A 19110-nucleotide genomic window follows, 5' to 3' on the forward strand; every position below is an offset into this window, starting at 1 on the left:
AGTGAGTTCTATTAAGCTTCAGATATAAGGATTGTACCATGATTTGTATGGGTGTAAAACTTGGTCTCTCGACCCCGTAAATAAAGACAGCAATGTCAGAGAGCGAATTCCTGGACATTTTTGACAAAAGTTCGTAAGGGATACTCTTCATCGTAACTGATTACAGGTTACTTTTAAGACTATTCAATGTGCCACCAGGAGATGACTGTCTGTGAACCTTGATGAATGATGGCGCTCTTGCACTCAGTGTATGATTATGTAATGAATAATACGAACTCAATTACATTCCCCCCCCCCCCCAGGTCACTACGTTAATTTGTTTCTCCACATGCGTCACATCTCAACCTCATGGGATCTCGTGGTATTATTTAATTTTACATATGGAATGCACTGGCATGTTCGTAATTCGAATTGCTCTCTTTCGCTCGGTAGGCAACACGCCACACGTGCGTGTGAAACGGTCAGTCTAAACAGAGTGCTCTAGGCGTTATTACTTATTCTGTCCGTAACAGAAATAGCGTAATGGGGGCCCTTTTGATCAATAAGTCGAGTGTGGTTTGGAGTAACGTTTACTTTAAAGTCCCACGTGTACAATACGGAGTGAAACGTAGCTGGCTAAATTAACTCATCTGTCCTGCAGCACGAAGAATACAGTGTCAGATTTGCATTTAACGAACCGTGCTTCCAATCCAGTGCTACATAAAATGGATAACAGATCTTACGTGCTTCCCGGAATTCTATAATCTCTTCATTATGTTGGTATGACCCGCAGCTCTAAGGTCTAATTGCCGCGCTCCCAAGGGCCAGCAACGAGAATCTCGTCTTGAGTCACCTGAAACCAATCCACATTCGTGAATATTTTATAATATTATGCTTCCAACAACGTCTAGATCTACCACGTGGTCTTTTTCATTCCGGTTTGTCAACGAACGTTTTGTGCGTACTGCTTACCTTCCCACGTGCTACATTCCCAGCCCACTTCATCCTTCTCGATTTCATTACTCGGTGTAGAGTACGGATTAACAGTAATGAGAATTGTGAATTGGTTAGTTGAGTTACTGAATCATATCTCATCATTGTAAATGTATTGAGAACTTACGCCTAACAAAACAAATTAATTTTTCGCAGGGACATTTGATTACAACCGATTGTAATGCTTTGGACGTGGAGCTTACTGCCTCCATCATCACCATGTTTCTGGAGGCTAAGCGCCTCTGAAACGTCGGTCAGTTTCTACCAGACTACACGGCGCAAAATCCTAGAACAGGGTCGTAACTTTTAAAGCCTGCTAATTGGAACGTACAGAGTTAAGTGGGTGGGTGGGTCCTAGGAAGATGCTTACGCTGGTATTCTCTTGTATCGACACAAAAACATTTTTTTTTTGTCTGGCCGATAATAAGGGCTGAAGTCGATTCAAGCTGTGTTCCACTGAAGCCGTTGTTTGCCGAAGACGAAAGTATATAGAGTAGAACTTGACACAGACGGAGCCGTCTGGCTCTGTGCTAACGAGGCCGGTGCACGGCGTTGTGGTTCTAAATCAGCACCGAAGAAGTGAAACTCCTCTCGCTCCAAGAGTCCGTCAGCTCGCCCTGGAGTCCCGAACGGGTAACTGACAGTCACACCCTTGGCGGTCGATTCACACTCGAGATTGTTCGATTCGTAACGTCGAGGCTACTATTCTGACTGAAGGTTTTAGTGGTTTTACTCAGCCAGTCCCTAGCAATAGTGCCTTAAGACAGGCCGCAACTGCCGATCGCTAACCTGCGTAGTTGATACAGCGTTTTATTTTAACTCAGAAATAAACTTCAGGGCTGTCATATCCTGCTTTGTGAGGAGTTTAAGATAGATTAGAAGCTTTGGGACGGACAGCCAGCACGCGATGTAAGGCGAGGCAGATCAGATCGCTTGAAGTTGATACAAATTTGCCCTCGTCAGCGCAGTTGCAAGTACAATTTAACAGCTGTCGGCGGATGATTCAGTCAGCGCCGAGCGCGTGCCAATTGTACGGGTTCACTGCGCATAAAACTGCAGAGAAATCAGGGAAAAGGAAGTATCATTAATTGAACGTGCGCAGGGAACATTTTAATAACCGACAGGTACGATCCGCCTAGCGTGAAGGACTATGTACACTTTATAATTTATTCATTTATTTTTTTAAAATGTAGGCAAGGATCTTAAAACACATTTTATGGACCGGAGTCCTTATAAAGCCGATAGTCTCTAAGCTGGTTAACAAAATGGATGTCAAAGCTTTGCTATCGTTTCCTCTACTGGTTCCCGTTCTCAGTCCACACTCTCGTAGCCTGTTCCTCCGAGTTCCATTTTAATATTATCACCACTTTTGCGTCTACGTCTCCAAAGTTAAGTAATACTGCTGTATTTTTCGACAAGCATTTTGTGAGCATCTCCTCTCTTTCTGTCTCTCTCATGCATTGCATATGCTTTCCCCTCTCACCCTTATTAATTACATATTTTAATTACAGTAATATCTGTGAATATTACGAAGTTTTCTCAATCCTACTACCATTCCATTTCTCTTACGTCTAGTTATTCCCCATTGCACCCTCTTCTCACATAACCTTATTCTTCGTTCTTCCCTTGACGTGAGTGACCAAGTTTCCCACCCGTACAGTCTTTGTGATAAAATATCAAAATGCCCTCATATCGTCGCGATACGGAACTCGAAGGCCACAGTCAGCTTTTCCAGCTACAGCATGTGCTCAGCTTTGTGGGGGGGGGGGGCACAGAAACGTCGCCTTGAGATAGGAACCTGCTCACGAGCGAAACACGTGGCTTTACCCTGGAGATTTAAAAACGATTCGAGTAATGGAAATGATTTAAGTAGCAGTGCTTAAGAATTTGTGTAAATTGTTTAAAGTCAGTATGTAAATCAATTGAATAAAAATTTCCTTGGATATTATCCATCGTCTAGTAAATATAAAACGTAAAACGACGTTTCGGAGATGGGACTCTATCTCCGTCTTCAGGTTCCTACACAGTTGGGCCCACTAGATATAGAGCTAATCCCTATCTCAGTATGTAAATGTTCGAACCGGTCAGACGGTGACATGGAGGGGAAATGTGATCCACGACATTCCAATTGTAATCGCCACTGCACCCTGTAGGTGCGTTGTGTCGTAGGTTAGGTTAGGTTCTCTTTCTCAAATTATTTCTTCAGTCCAGAGTTCATGTAAACAATTCTGTGTAAATTTCACTCAACTACTGAACGCTACATTTTAAGCCAGGCTAATCCTTGACGTAATTACACTGATAATATATGGTGATGTTTCCAGCTTATGAAGCCGGTGATTATGCAGTATCCAGCTCTTTATTCATTCCTGTCCTTTCTTCCCATAAATGTAAAATTTTCTCCTCATTACTTTGTTCTGAGAGACAGTCAGTGTACATCCGCAAATTAACTGGGCGTAATAAATAAAGTTTCTCGTGATTTAACGAAACACAGGCCCGTTTGCGACCTCCGGGTGTACGAACGGCGTCCATATGCCCCAGGACGGACCTTTCGCAAGACCAGGAGGGTAGAGGGAATACAGGGAGCTTGATCTCCACGCCTGCGTCGTATCACTTCCACTGTGTGAGACGACATCCTCGTCGTACTGTCACCCTTAATCCGTTTGACTCTGCAAGACGTCATCCGGTCGGATGACATTTCCTACTTTGACTGTTCAGATGCGCCGTCGAGGTTAGAGCCGAATTAATTAACTTCATAATTTGCATGCAGCGTAAGGACTGTTGCCTTGATGTTGAAGCATTCGTTTTGAAGTTCTGATACTCTCCACGTAACTGGCGCTGTGTTCCGCACTTCGGATTGATTCGCTTCATGAAGTTTTTGTAAACATACAACCAAAGTATTTCATCAAATGATGGAATAGTTTTTTTTTGTTTTTTTGTTTGTTTTTTAATTAAAGCTTTAAATAAAACGAAAAGCAAAAGTCCCACTCTTGTGGTTCTGTAATGTTTCATACACCGTAATATAAAACGCAGATAGGCGTTGTTAGCCGGCTGGTTGTGGCTTACACTAGCTTTCCTTTTACGCAGACGCAGTTGGAAGAGATTCGCCATGCTGTAGGCTTGAGGGGACGGGGGGCCCGCAGGACATTCACAACTCTCATGTTAACCATTCTTCGGACGTTAACATTTGCTTGTGTGCCGGGGTTTGTCTGCATCACGTTCCTGTAATCTTCGTTGTTCCTGTGTCCTGACTTACGAGTGCGCATCGTGGAAGATGTGTGTACTCAATTGCTGAAATTTTCACGACTCTCCGCCCCCCCCCCCCCCAAACTGCCACCGGATTTGGCCAAAAAAAATTTTAAAGTCTCGCTCCGGCACGGATTACGTCATTATACCTTATTCTTTGTGAAGAACATGTCCTTTAGTCCGGTTTTACGTCTTACGTGGTGTTACATCGTGTTAACTTGGAGGTGCATACTAATGTTTCGGAACAATATACTGCTTCCATATTTGCGATTGAAGATGGAGGCAGAATATTCATTCGCATCGTTGATATTTCCCTGTAAGGTCCACACAGAATACGAAAATCGACGTCTTTTGAGATGCTGGGCTGTAATTTTGACGGTTGTACAAACGGTTCTGAAGGACACGTAGTTTCCAGATTGAGACAGCATCCGAAAGGCCGGTATTAACCTAAAAGTCTTCGGTGTGAACTGTCTCCGCTCATATCTAATGCTGTTGATTGGATATCGTGTTAAGATATATGGACAATGTAGGCGAATTGTGAACATAACTCTCTAAGACAGCATCTTGTGTGCGTTTTGATTTTCTTTTAATATTCAAAATAAAAGAGCGTAGTTTGTTTTGTCGAGATTTGAATGTCAACAAATGCGGGTTTGAACGGAGCACGTCTTTTGTGATGTTGGTTGTGTGGCTGTGGAGCGGGTGGGGAGAGAATCAATATGTAGTTCATGCGCTGTGCCACTGGCGTCGCGCGCTACGCTGAGGGTCGGTTTGCTTCGCGTCGTTGGAGTTGTGGAGTGTTGAACCAAGAGACAGGCAGTGAGAGTCACGATTGTGAGGGTCCAGTCACAGCCAGAGGTAATGTAACAGCGGCATGAATAAAGTAATGAGAATTTTGTCATTGTATTGCATGTCCCTTCTGTGGCTTCATGATTTATATAACCTCATAGACTTGAATGTATGTTGAATTGAGGTTAGGTGTCGTAAACTCAGTTCCTGCATTCCCTTGTGTGTGTCGTAGTATATCTATAGATGTATGGTGTCACGTGTCGAAAACAGAGGACTGTCGCGTTGTAATGCAAAGATAGATGTCGCACAGTGTGGGACCTCGCTGTTATGTGAGACGAAAGTCACGTACTGTTTATAATGTGGCGCTGGTATCGGTTTTATGTAACACATTTTTCTCACGATTTTTCATTGTTGCACGAAGAAGCCGACGTCGGAGATGGATGAAATGGCATTGTTGCGCAGGAATCGTTGACGTTAACTCTAATTTTTAAATGTATTAATTAATTGCTCACATGTATTAGAGGTTCCTTCAATTCATTATTGTCTTGATGGGTAATAATGAGATATAAATTCGTGTTGAACAAGAAAGAATGAATGTCTCGGAGGCTCATATTGGATAACAAAAGAAGTGTGCAATGCAAATGAAAGAGACGCTTGCCGGATGTTACATAACTACTCATGGCTTCTCACGCTGCGTTGTTTCATAATCAGATTCTGTTTTTAAAAAGGTGTTGTCACTCTTGCGAGCTGTTACTCTGCGTCTCGGCGTCCCTACAGCTCAGCATTGAAAACTGCTCTAGATATCGATTTTACGATGCTAACTATTTTACTTCCATCTCCAGTTTCTCTTTCGGTCCACATTTTAGTTTTTTTTATTCAGACACTACATATATATTCAGTCCATTATAATTTAAAGGCAGCGATAATATTTCCAATGCCAGACGTCAGACTACAGGCTGGCCAACTTAAGCGTGAATATAATTTCCAAGTAAGTTTTGCATTTGTATTGGTATTGCAAACGTACATGTAGAATATAAGATGTCAAAAATAGTCTGCATAATTTTTGTTCGTTTTTGTGTTCCTTTATTTATTATAATGGAATATTTGGTGACACTTATCAGTAGTTCTTAATTCTGTTGCGTCCACTGGTCGTTCGGACGTGTCTATATAGATTGGCATGAGACATTTAATAAAACAAGAGTGAATTTTTGCGTTGGGCATAATAAAATGCATCGCTTTGCCGGAAAGAAAACACACGACGAATCTAAACAGAGTAAAAGAGACGCGATTTATAAATGATATATAAACACGTTGAGTAAACGTAGGAACGAACTATTCCGTGGCCCGAAACATGTCTTATAAAAGTGAACGAGTATAACTTCGGCAGATCAGTAAGTGTTAGAGTGGCTGTCATTCTTGTGAGAAGTTGGCAGGGTCACTGGATGACAGCAGACTGTCGAACTTAACCTCTACGTAAACGTAACGCAGATAAAAATGTTATTATATTTATGATTGTGTGGAATTTTTAAGCAAGAATATCATACGTAAATGGAGGCACCTTGATTGACCAGTGTTTATTGAAATTTATAGCTTATGATACCTAAAGATCCATCGTGCGTCTTGGAGTACCCGAGTTTCAGTACTTTCGAGAGCTGCGTACTAATTTTATTTTTCCTGAGATACAAATTCAGTTATTTTTGCTGCTGAAAATAGAAGCAGTTTAATTAAAACTGTGCACCAAATTTTTCAGTCACATTTTCGCACAACTACTCAAAACAGTACCTTAGAAGGAAGAAATGCATTACAAATGAAGAGTTACTTAAGTTTTGTCTATAGCCATCGATTTTCCGACAATCTCTGAGTTTCCGCTGTGGGCAAATTGCAACTTCATTGGAACATGACAGGGTTTAGTTGTCTGTGCTGATGGCACTGTGAACAACAATTTTAAAATGAAAATGTTTCCTCACGTTTCCTATTAGGTTACGTGTGTTCAAACGAGAAATGTTCTTTCAATTATCGTTTTAATTTATCCGGAATCAAACCTCACGGAATGACACATGACGGAACTGAGGTGGAACGGAAATGTCGAGAAGAAATGATAAACGTCGTTTAAAAAGATCACGTGACAAGGAGCGCGCCTGAAATGTGTGTCGTCTCTGTGTCAGGGATGTATGGCAGTTGCCTCAGATTGAAATGCTCAGACCGTATGGTTTCTGTACACTGTCATATAATAGCACGAGGTCAGGAGGTTAAGGTCAGGAATTGAGGACACACTCTCCAGTCTTACCACATCCTCCAGGGGCCGCTCGTCAACCGAGTTCTGACACCTGAGGCCACGCCACGAACAAATACGAACACACACTTTATGTTTGAGAGAAAATGTGCCTAAGTGCATATGAGACCGGCAGTGGCTTTTATACTCTTTGCTAATGACGACGGCTTTAAACAGCGATGGATCAGGCGTGGGTTAACCAGAGGAGCCAGGCGGTCGCCCGATGAACACATCAGAACCCAAACGATGACATTCTGAATCACAACAGCATTACTGCTTCCACGCTCTGCTACAACCGTCGTGGCATAAGTGTTTGCATGATTTTCCTCAGTTTTCCCCATAAAATGCGGAAGGAGTACCTTCAAATAGACCACGACAGCTTCCTTTCCCAAGTGCTCATTCACAGGTATGGTATCACAGCACATGAAGTCAGTGATTCATCAGTCACAACCAAGACCCAGTACTCGAAAGCAGTCTTAGGTTCATTTATTTGTCCTGTCGTCTTTTGTCAGTGTCTCGGACTTTCCTGCTGGGTTCGCCCTAAAACAGAAAGTTTACTAATTTTCTGTCATCCATCTAGTTCCTCGGATTTTGGTTCAGCCTCTCTCTTTCTGCAGGTTAGACGATGGCCCAGTTGCGTCACCCTCTTTCGCCGAATTAACATTTGCCGTCATGAACTTACTCGAATCGTCCAAGTTTCTCATGCAACACTCATGTCATTTCCCATCCATTCCTGCCCTAACCCTAGCGACAGAATGTCTCCGCTCTACCCTAGTTCTTCTCACGGGTACGTGGACATTACCACCCAGTTGCGTGCAGTTAGATCATTAATGTTTCCCACTGCGTGTATGTGGTTCTCACTGAAACCTCTAGGCGTTTTTCCGTCCGCGATCAAGTGACCTACTCTCGTCCGTCAATAATATGGACCATTTCCTCAGAGTTCTTATGACCCTAGTCCATGCATCGTGCAGGAAGTCAGTGGGTCCTTTTACCCGATCTATATTCCACCCTCCTAGGCGTCAACACAAGTTCCTTCATAAGTCGTGATGTGACGTCGAGTCTCAAAATCTAATTGAAACTTCAAGGAAGACGGAGTATCACATAAGACAGCTAGGATATTTAGTCGGTGTGCCGTTGGGACCAGGAATCACGGCAAGTGACGCAGTGATCGTGCGTGGCGGAGAGACCGTGTCATCCCGTACACGCGGCCACCACATATTGACTTTAGAATGGATCATAAATTGGTAGGGTAACTTTGTAAATGCACGGTCTAACTGCGGCAATAAACCATAAAGCACGGAACGTCTTCATGAAATAACCAACCATAAACTTTTGAAGTAAAACACTGCAGCGTCGAGTTGGTTAATAATTTATCAGTTCACGCAAGAGTGTCACACTGCAAAACCTAGGGGTTCCACGACATTCTCCCTGCTTTTATTGCATTTCGGGCTGCAGTTTGTCGGCTTAAAGGCGCTGCTGAGCGAGACAACGTTGTGTTGATAACGCAGAGAATTCAACGTGAAGTCATTTAGGCTACAGGCATGAAAATGACGAAAACAGGCGTCGTAAGTTCTAAATAAGCAGAGGGTCGTGTCCGAGCGAAACGTACGCTTTCTACGTTCTTAGATTTCGTAGCATAGCTCAGGAATCAGGCTAATGTGGAAGGGGCGTACAGCTGCAGTGTTGCCAACGAGAGCTCCATCGGGCAAGGCTGAGCACTGAACCATCGCTGTGGTAACCCGCGCGTGATAATCATTAATGACAGGGAATTGAGAAATGATTGACGGGGTGTCAGGAGCCAGTAATTGCGGGCAGCCCAGCTGTGACCCTCAGCCCGGAACACAGCGCCGTATACGTTTCGCCCCTCCACTGTGTCTTTCGGTCGGGGTATAATCTACCAAGAGCGCACTTGAATGAGGAAGTATTTATAGTAGAGCCCTTAAGCCCAGGGCGGTCGGATAACACGGACGACCAATTGAAATGTAACTATCAACTCAGTTTACGATATCATTAGATTTTTAAGAAAATTCAGTGCGATATAAAATTAAAAAGTACAGAAAGTTATATTTCGCGGTGCGCGGTGGGTCCGTGTGATTCATCCTCCTACATATTGATTTGACTGTTGATAAAATGGAGCGTTTCGACACGGCACGTCAGATAAAATAGAATGAATGTCTGATAATTGGGACTCTGCTTTGCAGACGTCTGTTGCCACGTGTGTCTGCACCCGGTAGAACAAGTTTGTAACTTTTAAAAAGTTGCTCTGTTGTACGTCATCCCACATCGGTACTGTGTAAAATCCCTACAGTTGATAAAGTCATTTTTAACATCACAGAGCAGAATGCTTCTTGAGAATCGAAGTTTCTCGTCCATCGAACGTATTTCTCATCTTTTAGGCAACCGGAAGATCCATTGCCGTGTCCCTATCCTGTGCCAGCCAAATCCACTCAACAGCCTCACTGCTAGAGTGTCCTCCCATTTTCGCCTGTCTTCCATACATATACATGCATACAGGTGAATGCCGAAACGTCGACATTGTCATTAAATTTCCATGTTGTGAACATGTGTTCATGGCTGATAAATTATGTATCCATTTGTGTGAAGATTGTACGGTAGATTAGACAAATAACATACGCACACTCGGGTTGAATACTTAATTGTGAAATTGAAATAAGTTCTCGGGAAATCGATGTGTGGCTGTGATGTTCGCCGTGTCTCAAAGAGTGACCGATTGACTGTGTCAGTGGCTGTCAAGCTGACCGACCAGGTAGCTCGCTAAGGTAATAATAACTTATTGGCATTTGAGAGCTGTTAGGCAGAACTGCTGTTGCCTGTTGGACAGCCCTGTATTCTGTGTGTTTCGTCCCCCCGTTACGAGTCGCGTACAGCGAACCATTTAGAAGATTTATTGCAAAATGCCTCGCTTCCTGGAGACGTAGCTGCAACACACGACGTTAAAGTGGAGAAGCTGGCGACCAACTGGTCCTTGCAATGTCTCTGGAGTCCTGCCCCGTAGGATCGATACTGCTACGACCACATCTGTGGTGGATCCTGAGCCAGTTCAGTCCGATTCACACCACCCTAAATTGGCTTAGCTGGGTAAAATGACACCCCTGTAAAATTAGCAGACTTTTTTTTTGTCGAATTGTTTTAAATTTCGCGCCGTTAGGTTCGTCACGTTGGTACTGAACTCCAGTGCAAGATGGCGTCATGTGATAGTGAGGTTTTGAAGCTTTGTGTGCAAAAGTTCGTTTTCGTGTGCTTTTTTAACGTTCTTACAGTCGCAGTTTATCGCCATTGGCATCCTAAGACTTGTGATCAGCTTATTTCAACAGATATCCAGCGAAGACTTTGTAAGTAAGCAACAATTAACACTAATTGCTTCGATCAGTGGTTCTTGTGCCTTTAGATTATGGGTCGGAAACCCACTGCAGCCAACGTTGGGTTAAATGACTCAAGCGATTTGTGTGTGATCTCCGTACACAGACCCAATTGCACAGATTATATTATTTATTTAATACTGTTCGAGTTAGCGCTGTCAGACTTTGTTATGAACAAGTTACCTTCTTCTACATTTTGACCTCGATTGTTTGAACGCGATTTTCTTACGTTGTTATTAATAGGAATTTACTGTGTTGTTTTGTTCTGTTTGACATATTCATAATAGCAAATTACGTCGATTATGAAGGGTTATGACGAAGACGTAAGAACTTTGTCCATTCTCTGCTGTTATAAAAAAAATACTCAACGCCTTGAGGTGTAGTGAATTGGGGAGGGTGTACGCCCATTAGAATGAGCTAAACTCAGTCACTGGACCTACTACAAGTGTAAAGGTTAGGTTAGGTTATGTCAACGGGAGGTGCTAATAAGACTGAGGATTAAGTTAAGAGAAGACATGTCAGTAGCAAGACGAAGACATCCACTCCTCTAAAAGTTGTGTATTTAAAATATCAATGCCCAGAAAGCGAGGAGAATGGAAGTATGCGATCTTACGCAAGACCTTGGACTAAATTGACAGACTGTGGGAATTTTGGTCGACGGCTCTCACCATCACAGAAACCGATTTATAATTATAGCAGCTCGTGTCATCTCGGAGCGGCCTTACCTACTACATCTGTTATATTTACAAGCGACTAAATACTTTTTGCCTTCATCATACACGGAGATCTGATAAAAATGTACGCTAGCATTATTATTATTATTTAGTGTTCTGTCTGACGACAGGTCCATATGAACAGGATCCTTCCATCCTATTCTCGGACTGGGACCTGTTCATATACGTTCTTGGCAGATGATCCAGAAGTGGTTTGCCATTGCCTTCTTCTGTGTGTGAATGGAGTAATTGTTGGGATGCCACGGAGGAAAACTCCGTGTTGACTAGACCACGGCCTTGCCCAACACAAGTTATAAATTCGGGCACCGCCGGGAATCGAACCCGAGACCCCAGGATTACAAGGCCAAGGTTCTTTTAGGAACTGAAACATTTCGTGAAACATGAAAAATGATGGTCTAATGTAAATCGAATATTTCGATAAAGAACATCATTTGATATTTTAAATGTTTTAAATATTTTAAATGTTGAAATGTTAATTATTGTAATATTTTAATATTTAATAAGAATTATTGTGATTAGACGGACAAGATTTAATATATACACGGAGAAGTCTATGAACCACGGAATTTCCTGCTGTTTATTTTATGTTCGGTGAAAATCGTTTCCTTTCGGTTTCCTATTTGTATGCCCGTGTTATACACGTTTATCTGTATTCTGTCGTATTTAATTGTTTATGTATTTCAAGGAAATTCTACTCTTTCACTGTGTTCACGGTTTTGAGTCATGAAATTCACACAAAATGTTGATGCAGAAAACTCGTAGACTGAAATGGGGAGGGTATAATATCAAATTTGATGAAATGTGAGGATGGAGTTGGCGTTGATATCAGACAGTGACGTTGTTTGATATGATTCGATATTAACGAACGGAATGCATGAAGACCGAAGTCTGCAGTACCGAACGCCCTAGGTATCTAGAGGGCACCGGAATATTAATACCAATAGCCGGCAGCGATTTGACAAAGTCACTTCAGTTTGACTGAGGATGAAGGGAAAAAAGTTTGTGTCTTACTGGGAAAAAAGACTCAAACGCTGTGAACTATGGAATTTTTCTTCTGAAAACTGATTTGTCTTATTTTAAAACATCCCTCTGTTAAGGTTAAAACCTTGCTTACCGTGCAGTGTGTTGATATATGAAATCATGCATACAAACAGGTAAAACTTTTGCCAGTGGGCATTAAGCTAAGTAACTCAATTTAGATAATACACCAACTCACTTGCAATTAACGTCCAGTGTGATGTTACATGAAGAATTATTTATAAAGCGCGGCCTTTACAGTGTTTTATAACAAACCTTCGTTTCATGAATTGTAAGATTTTAATAGACAGACTAATGAATTCATGTTTTGGTAATGATGATGACCTCTTGAGGTCGAAACGCGTTTGGCATAAAGTGTTTTTATGTGTAAACAGTTGTTTTTGTATGCACGATTTCATATACCTTTGTTAAGTTTTTTTTTGTAAGAACAAATCAAAATATGCCAAGTTTCAAGTCGATTAAATTGAGTGTATGACGCCATGTTGTTTTTTGGGTGTAGTTAATTTATTATTTTACGTTAAACGAGGCAGCGAGGGGGAAAATATACGAAGCGGGTACATTAAATTCCAGGAGTCAATTCTGTTAACTGCTATGCAAAGGTGTTGCAAGAATTTTGGCTCAACTTTTTCTTGGTATAATGTCCCTCCAAATCCCCCGTGGACGTAAGAATGTCGAACATGCGACTGTGAATGCTAATCGGGCGCCTGCCATCTTCTGAACCCTCGTCGTCTACTCCATTTGGCAGCAGGAGGGGCGTTTGAACACGCGCCAGGAACACGATGAGAAATGCGCAAACCTCGAAAACTCCCCGACTGGCGGGAAGTTTGGCCTGTGCTTTGTAACTTCGGATCGGCTTCAAGAAAGTGTAAAACCTCTCAGAAATGAGAATCTTCACGTCCTGCCGCTCGTCTTGTCTGACGAGCCGAACGACCGAAAGTTAAAATCAAGAATTGTGCCTCGTTCACGTGTCGTGTCGATCGACGGGCGGGAGCCTCAGTCGTTTCATCGTCTTCTCGCTGTTCGCTTTCGCCCAACGCAGACAGCGCTGGACGTGGATGTGGGTGTTGAATATGCATTGTGTCCCGAAGAGATTTCGAAGCCGTTAAACCAGTTCCTGAGCCGTCACAACCCTCCAGCCGGCAAAATCACTTCTCTCGTACCACAGACATAACTGTGAGTACGTAAAGTGGAATGTCGTCCTTGCCGGAACTGATTCAAAGCGTTGACCGCGGTTCATGAGAAATCCATTGAAATCTGCCTGATTTCTGGCCGCGAAGGTTGGTACAGTGCACCAGGGATCGTATCTTCGCCGAGGGCTGCTGAAAAAGGTTACACCAAAACAGCGAACCAAATAAAAACAGATATTATTGGATTTAGGGATAATAATTTTTCCTGTGATATTCATCGACACCTGTCTAATGTTTTCTGCCTATGGAAAGCTTTCGGACAAAGAAGATGATAAGAAATACTAGCAGTTCTCAGTAAGACTGCTCGGACTTGTGTAATAAAGCTAAGTAATATTCCGTGACTAAGAATTAGTCGCATATTTTTAATCGAAGCGGCAGCAACTCTGAAATGACAAGGGGAAAGAGCACAATCGTTCATTCAAGTTCCGCCCTCTGCTGTCGGAGAGATAACTTGGCAGCGGCACAGCGCTGAAATGTCCCAGACGGAACTTCAGCTGCCTTCTGGAGGGCTTTGGTTAATTCGGTGATGAACCCTTGGGTTCCGTAAGCCTTCTAGTTAGTTAGTTTGAAGTAGTTTTGAACAACAGTTTTTGCATCTTGAATAAATGAACATCAACAGAGTTCTGTGTTCTTCTTGCCATCATTGCAACATATTTGTAACTTCTGTAATACTTAAAATGTTATTTGCGCACTAATATGTAATTTATCAGCTCTAAATAGTCTCTTCTCTGACATTCTGGTATCAGGTGTCATTTAAGCCCGTCGTACTTCGCCGATAAAGTTCTAGTATACTAAACACCCGGCCGCCTCCCACAAGCGCCTTTGTAAATTACGTGAATGTGCTTACGGAGGTGAAGGTCACTTAGATACCTACACAGTGCAGCCTTGCTATGGATGCGCGCTGATCCGCTGTCAGGAATATTCGTGCCTCCGCGTGAACTTACCTGTCAGTTGCATTGGTATACAGCGTGTTCTGCGAACCCTCTACCAAATGTCGGGGGCGGGGGTAATGAGTTACTTTTGGTCAAAAGTGCTCCGTCAATATGGTTCCTACTTTGAAGAGTTGTTGAAAAATCGCTCAGTTATCTCATCAACTGCAGGCGTCTCACACGAACATCTGTTTGGACGTTTCGTCACTGACAGCCTTGTAACAACAAACTGATGCCTTAGAAGCTGCCAGTTCCTTTCCAGGTCACGACACCGACGTTGTGTCTTGCAGCACGAAATGGGCTGTGCTCCTCATTTCGGTCGACACGAACAAGATTGACAGCTGGATGGCCTCCCCGTTTGCCGGACCTCATTCCCCTTGAAATTCTATCCTGAGGTCACATGAACGTTAGGTTAGTCTGCCGAGAGAAGTCTCAGACCAAAGACCGGTAGTGAATTGTGGGTGCAGTAATTTTTGTTGTGAAAGGAGACTACGTTTCAGGGGGTCAGTAACTGATGAATTAAAATTGACGGGGCTGATAAAGCAACCAGGTAAAGCTGTGGAAACGTCTTCAGTTTTGAGCAGTAGCTCAGCGACGTTTGGGAATCTACTTCTTTGGCTGTACAGCCCACTTTGAGCGACCTCATACTACGTTTTCTTCAGGCTTCACCTATCGGCCCTTCTCAAGGTCTCTCTTGCCGCAAAGTCAAGCTCCAATGTCGAATACTTTACTCGCAATTCTCAATTCAGGTTTTTGCGGTTATGGATATTCATTGCAGAGACATGTGCACTTTTTCAAAGCTGCCTCAGTGACATACTTCTTATCAAAATTAATGTTCTTAATTAAACTTAAAATATGTAGGCCTACCACAGTAATCACGAAGGGGCTGGATCGAAAAGTGGAGGTCACAGTCCCGAAAAGCAGGCGGGAGGAAGGAAAGTTTCCAGAGTTTTAGGAGAGACGTTTCGAAGAGCAGTTTTTAAGTTTCCTGGAAGTAGGAGCAAGTGGCAAAACGATGTGGAAACGGGACCGAAGACATTTTCCGGCGATGACAGGTTTTCTTTTAACGCAGGTGTGTCACTGGTTTATTTCTGACTTAGTGCCGCCGACGTGTCAAAGCGAATGTGTCTTTCCCCCCCCCCCCCCCCTCCTCGACGCTGAATCCTAAGAGAGGCGCAGTGTTTTGTTCCAAAACATTGTTTCAGCGTTGCTCTTGAGAGATTGCGGGTGACAGCAGAAGAAGTTCTTCTCAGCATCCGATCATGCTGAAGCCGACGTTTTCCCGGAACTCCCTCCAGACCAGACCTCTGCTCTTCTTACGCACCCGAAGACAGTTCTGACGCACTTGCTTCGTCTCTTGTCTTTCTCTCTTTCCTTCCGTGCCTCTGATTGTGCCTGGTGCTCGAGCTTCTTACCGGGCTCGAACCCAGGCACGCGGACCGGCGGCTCAGGCTCGCATTTTTCGTCGTCTCCTTTTCATTCCCTCAAGGAACTTACTTGAATTCTGCCACGAGCGTCTCCTGAAAAATTCCTTATATAATTCATTATTCATTTAGCTTTGTATCAGCTATGGACAGCGTAGTCAAGTGAGTGATACATCAGAATAAATAAATAAATAAATGGTCTAACTGCATTCCGTTTTGTTAGTTAATTCCTGTGAGGCATTTTTGTTACGGTCCTCCGTCATGTCTCTACTTCTCTTTATCTTTCCTTCTCTTTACCCTTGGCTGAATTTCCAGTTTCTTTAAGTTTTGTTTTGTCAGTCACTTTCTGTCCGCGTTCTTCTCTTTTCCCTCATTTCCTCTGTGTTCTGTTTCTGAGCATTTGGATGTCTCCTTCGTCTCCATTTTCATCACCGCCGTCTCCGTCTCTCGCTGTGTGCACGTTTACCGCCTTTTTACTTACTTCTTAACATTTCATCTATGTTTGCTGTACCACAAATTATGTAATTCATTGTACCTGTTCACTGTCTCTCTCTCCCTCTCTTTTATAAATTTCTATGTTCCCACAGTTCATCTTTTATTGTCATCCGTTTTCCTCATTATCTGCATTTTCCAGTCTTTCTGCTATGTCATGTGTTTATCGCTCGTTATCTATTACACTCTGTTTCGCAATGCTCGCTGATGTCTCTTTGCGTCCTCCTACATCTTCTCCTTACCCACACATTTCTCTCATCTTCTTTGTAACGAGGCGGGCCGTGTATTCGGAAGTATCCGGTTCGAATATCGGTCGGATCACTGACTTCTTTAACGTAGGGTTCCCGTTCTGTTCGTCATTTCTTCGAGGCACATAGCAGAATGCACAGCAAAGTACACCACGACCTGCTCCTTCCCAATCATTCGCCATTCCGAGAAATTCATTCGACGTTGAACAGTGAATAGCTCCAGCACAGTATTTGTCCGGCTTCACTGCGTCACCCGCGAAGTTTCCTCCCCAAATTTCGTCGCCTTATCTTTGTTCTCTGCCTCTCTGTTATCACCGTTCGTCCCACATCGTGTTCCTGCTCGTTCCTTTGGTGTCAGATCGTGCAGACTTCGGGGACAGAACTTTCGCAAGAGCGGAGGGGAATTGAGAAACTTCGACGCGACGTGCGATTTGAATGCTTTTGAGCAACTCTGGGCAGTGGCAAAACCTGTAACCTTGACGCAAAACTGGAAGCGTCGAGTTAACGTGCGCGACGTACAGAAAGCACATCACGATGAGTTCGCAGATGTTTCGGGTTGACCAGGATCGGCGATTATGTCGTCTTGTTTCGTGTGGATGTTGGTTCGCGGGTTCGCACAACGGGGCGCTCAAGAGCTGATTCGGATCTGTGTGATAGGTTGTCCCGTAATTTGTCGTCTCGCCGAATGTTACGAGTCTCGTCAAATCAAGGACTAACCAATCAAGGAAGATTAAATTGTGTAAAATCTAATCGCATTTCAATTTTCGAACACTCACCCGACCAATTTTCTCAGAGAAGCTGTTCTTTACGTAACGGACGTGACGTCACACGTCGTCTCGAACCCAGGCCTTCCTAGATCATTTTACATCTTTACAGTCTGCAGAGCAGAAGTATTTAATAGACGCATGTTGCCGGTGAAACTTTGTTGAATTTATTGACAAAGTGTGTGTGAATGAAGTTTGTAGTAGACTTTTTTATTCCTGTTGTATGTCGGTGCATTTTAATAATATCCTTTCATCTACACATGCGTTTCTCGGGCAGTCTCTTGCCTTTATGCTTTCATAATACGCTTTTCATGGCCCCAGTGCTTGCTACATGCCCCTCCCATCTCACCATCACTGATTTGATTACGTAACGTGGTAGGTGAACAGCACAGATGATGAATCTGATTCTGATACGCTGGTATCCACCCATGTGTTACGTACGACCTTCTGTGGACACATCTTGTTTGTTACAAGGGGTTGTTTTACACCGGAAACAGTTAATCATGTTTTCCGGCGCTGTCCGATATTTTGTTAATCTCACCAGCTCTGAGGCTGCTGAATCTCTCCAGTGCTACCTCCCTTCGGGTTCTCAGCATCTTAAGATTCCGTATGACGTCATCCGCTGATACAGTGTATCCATAATATGCTAGGAGTCGTGTCTGAAGTAACTTTCATTAATTTGAAAACGCAAGTGATATATTCTGAATTTCATACATCCGTCCTGCTTCACCTTAGACTAATAACGTCTTTGTAATTATAATTATCCTTCGCAGATGCAGGCTTCTAAGAAACATCTCAGCCAGGACGGGGGGGGGGGGGGGTCCGTGGGTCTGTCAGCCCTCCCCCCCCCACCGGTACTCTTAATAACGGAGCTCATTATAGAAGAACTTGATACACAGTAACTAATTAAATGCATGTGGCAGGGTTCTGCTTTAGAAGCTGGTAGTCGCATAGTTCGTCATGAAGGTATCCTCCTTTGTAGAACCCAGCAGTTTTTTTACTGTGTCCGCAAGAGACCGCCAGCGGTCGCTGTCCTGAGCCAGCTGAGTAGCACACACACACCCAAACGCCCTGTTTCTTTACACATCCCACCATCTACACCAAGGTCTCCCAGATGGTATTTTCCCTCTCCAGGTTTTAACACTTAAATGCAATCAATTTTAAGCCGTCCCATGAATGATACACACGCCGCCTATCTCGCGCTCATTTATTTAATAACCTTAATTGTATTTTTCGGGTGGTACAACTGTAAAGCCGGAATAATATCGTTTCAGTTGGACAGACTGACCATTTTGAGAATTTCTTCACTGTGCTCTGTTTTGGACGATAATTTAATTAATTTCTCCTCGACGTGCTTGTTAGCCATAATATCCCTGGCTTACGAATGCACAGCTTCAAAATGATAAGCCAAGAAGAAGTTTGAGTGTTTTACTTAAGACGACTTACGTTTGCTGTGATATTCGCTTACGAGGGTTTTGGGAGTGTTGATGTGAACTTACCGAATCTGCTTCAGGGCGTAGACTAAACACAGGCGCATTGGGTAAGAAGTCGGGTTTGCTTTTCTCTAATAATTTCGTTCGTCTGATAGTTTAATAGTTTACGGTAACTCTGGAGTTCTGTTCTTATTCCCCAGAGGGCTCT

General features: G+C 43.3%; 1 protein-coding gene across 6 annotated transcripts in view; it reads left to right on the top strand.

Moving 5' to 3' along the window:
* Nucleotides 1–19110, top strand: part of cpx (synaptic transmission protein complexin) — a 482383-nt gene that overhangs the window by 82345 nt on the left and 380928 nt on the right. The window contains exon 1 of one of the 6 annotated variants that reach the window (XM_087349767.1): nt 4966–5070. The exons of 3 other annotated variants lie outside the window; for them this stretch is intronic. The gene's annotated coding sequence lies outside the window, so the exon portion shown is untranslated. Of the gene's footprint in view, nt 1–4965; nt 5071–19110 lie in introns of those variants that run through there. 2 more of the 6 variants (XM_087349777.1, XM_087349774.1) reach the window with 2 other exon arrangements.

Source organism: Zootermopsis nevadensis, unplaced genomic scaffold (genome assembly GCF_977971745.1).
Source record: "Zootermopsis nevadensis isolate Lab colony 2312 unplaced genomic scaffold, Znev_1.0 Znev_ptg000016l, whole genome shotgun sequence".
Lineage (NCBI taxonomy): Eukaryota > Metazoa > Arthropoda > Insecta > Blattodea > Termopsidae > Zootermopsis > Zootermopsis nevadensis.